Source organism: Somniosus microcephalus, unplaced genomic scaffold (genome assembly GCF_052327205.1).
Source record: "Somniosus microcephalus isolate GS21.2 unplaced genomic scaffold, FLI_Smic_1.0 unresolved_chr5, whole genome shotgun sequence".
NCBI lineage: Eukaryota > Metazoa > Chordata > Chondrichthyes > Squaliformes > Somniosidae > Somniosus > Somniosus microcephalus.
The window spans coordinates 10,258,673-10,261,228 of record NW_028225183.1 but is presented as its reverse complement, the minus strand read 5'-3'; the positions used below and the strand labels follow the sequence as shown (position 1 = coordinate 10,261,228).

General features: G+C 50.9%; 1 pseudogene; it reads right to left on the bottom strand.

The window, feature by feature from the left end:
* Nucleotides 1–923: 923 nt before the first annotated feature.
* LOC147087510 (uncharacterized) lies at nucleotides 924–1,932 on the bottom strand (annotated as a pseudogene).
* Between the last annotated feature and the right edge of the window lie 624 nt (nucleotides 1,933–2,556).

Here is a 2,556-nt window from a genome sequence, read left to right as displayed (position 1 = left end):
ACAGGTCCAAGTCAGGATGGTGTGTGGCTTGGAGGGGAGCTTGTAGGTGGTGATCTTTCCATGTGTCTGCTGCCCTTGTCCTTCTAAGTGGTAGAGGTCGCGGGTTTGGAAGGTGCTGTTGAAGGAGCTTTGGCGTGTTGCTGCAGTGCATCTTGTAGATGGTACACACTGCAGCCACAGTGCGCCGGTGGTGGAGGGGATGAATTTTGAAGGTGGTGGATGGAGTGCCAATCAAGCGGGCTGCTTTATCCTGAATGGTGTCGAGCTTCTTGAGTGTTGTTGGAGCTGCAATCATCCAGGCAAGTGGAGAGTATTCCATCATACTCCTGACTTGTGCCTTGCAGATGGTGGAAAGGCTTTGGGGAGTCAGAAGGTGAGACATCGACGCAGAATTCCCAGCCTCTAGCCTGCTCTTGCAGCCACAGTATTTATATGGCTGGTCCACTTCAGCTTCTGATCAATGGTAACCCCCAGGATGTTGATAGGGGGGGGGGATTCAGCAATGGTAATGCCATTGAACGTCAAGGGGAGATGGTTAGAGTCTCACTTTTTGGAGATGGTCATTGCCTGGCACTTGTGTGGTGCGAATGTTACTTGCCACTTGTCAGCCCAAGTCTGAATTTTGTCCAGGTCTTGCTGCATATGGACACGGACTGCGTCAGTATCTGACGAGTCTCGAATGGTGCTGAACAGTGTGCAATCATCAGCGAACATCCCCACTTCTGACCTTATGATGGAGGGAAGGTCATTGATGAAAAAGCTGAAGTTGGTTGGGCCTAGGACACTGCCCGGAGGAACACCTGCAGTGATGTCATGTGATTGAGATGAATGACCTCCAACAACCATAGCCAACTTCCTTTGTGCTAGGTATGATTCCAACCAATGGAGAGTTTTCCCCATGATTCCCATTGACTTCAGTTTAGCTAGGGCTCCTTGATGCTACACTTGATCAAATGCTGCCTTGATGTCAAGGGCAGTCACTCTCATCTTACCTCTTAAGTTCAGCTCTTTGGTCCATGTTTGGAACAAGGCTGTAATGAGGTCAGGAGCTGAGTGGCCCTGGCGGAACCCAAACTGGGCGTCAGTTAGCAGGTTATTGCTGAGTAAGTGCCGCTTGATAGCACTTTCGACGACACCTTCCATCACTTTGCTGATGATTGAGAGTAGACTGATGGGATGATAATTGGCCGGGTCGGATTTGTCCTGCTTTTTGTAGACAGGACATACTTGGGCAATTTTCCACATTGCCGGGTAGATGCCAGTGTTGTAGCTGTACTGGAACAGATTGGCTAGGGGCGGAGCTAGTTCTGGAGCACAAGTCTTCAGTACTATTGCCGGAATGTTGTCAGGGCCCATAGCCTTTGCAGTATCCAGTGTCTTCAGCCGTTTCTTGACATCACGTGGAGTGGATTGAATGGGCTGAAGACTGGCATCTGTGATGCTGGGGACCTAAGTAGGAGGCCGAGTTGGATCATCCACTCAGCACTTCTGGCTGAAGATAGTTGCAAATGCTTCAGCCTTGTCTTTTGCACTCACGTGCTGTGCTCCACCATCATTGAGGATGGGGATATTTTTGGAGCCTCCTCCTCCTGTTAACTGTTTAATTGTCCACCACCACTCACGACTGGATGTGGTAAGACTGTGGAGCTTTGACTTGTTCCGAAGGTTGTGAGATCGCTTCGCTCTGTCTATCGCATGTTGCTTCCGTTGTTGGGCATGCAGGTAGTCCAGTGTTGTCGCCTCACCAGGTTGCAACCTCATTTTTCGGTGTGCCTGGTGAGTTTCCCGGCATGCTCTCCTGGACTCTTCGTTAAACCAGGGTTGATCTCCCGGCTTGATGGTAATGGTAGAGTGAGGGATATTCCGGGCCATGAGGTTACAGATTGTGGTTGACTACAATTCTGCTGCTGCTGATGGCCAACAGCGCCTCATGGATGCCCAGCTTTGAGTTGCCAGATCTGTTCGAAATCTGCCCCATTTAGCACGGTGGTAGTGCCACACAACACGGTGGAGGGTATCTTCAACATGATGACGGGTCTTCGTCTCCACAAGGAGTGTGCGGTGGTCACTTCCACCAATGTTGTCATGGACAGATGCATCTGCAACAGGTTGATTGTTGAGGACGAGATCAAGTAGCTTTTTCCCTCTTGTTGGTTCCCTCACCACCTGTCGCAGATCCAGTCTGGCAGCTATATCCATTAGGATTCGGCCAGCTCAGTCAGTTGAGGTGCTACCGAGCCACTCTTGGTGATGGACTTTGAAGTCCCCCACGCAGAGGATATTTTGTGCCCTTGCCACTCTCAAAGCTTCTTCCAATTGGTGTTCAACATGAAGGAGTACTGATTCATCAGCTGAGGGAGGGTGTTAGGTGGTAATTAGCAGGAGGTTTCCTTGCCCATGTTTGACTTGATGCCATGAGACCTCATGGGGTCCTGAGTCAATGTTACGGTCTCCCAGGGCTACTCCCTCCCGACTGTATACCACTGTGCCACCACCTCTGGTGGGTCTGTCCTGCCAGTGGGACAGGGCATACCCAGCGATGGCGATGGTGGTGTC